Source organism: Orycteropus afer, unplaced genomic scaffold, assembly GCF_000298275.1.
Source record: "Orycteropus afer afer isolate SDZICR_OR568_19922 unplaced genomic scaffold, OryAfe1.0 scaffold00393, whole genome shotgun sequence".
Lineage (NCBI taxonomy): Eukaryota > Metazoa > Chordata > Mammalia > Tubulidentata > Orycteropodidae > Orycteropus > Orycteropus afer.
This window is the reverse complement of record NW_006921980.1, coordinates 1,183,456-1,183,687: the sequence shown is the minus strand read 5'-3', so window position 1 is coordinate 1,183,687 and position 232 is coordinate 1,183,456.

Genomic DNA, 232 nt, shown 5'->3' with positions numbered 1-232 from the left:
TCTCATTCCTTCTCTCACCCAACATGTATTTATTCATGCCTTCTATGTACCGAGTACTTTGTCCACTGCTGGTGATGTAATCTACATTCTAGAATGAGGAATAGGCAATAAACAAGTCACCAAATAAGTAAACAAGATGATTAAGATAAAAACACTATGAAGGAAATGAGGACCGTCCCGCAGTGGGCGCCGGGTCGGCTCGGCTCCTGCTTTCGCCTGCGCCTGCGGCGGG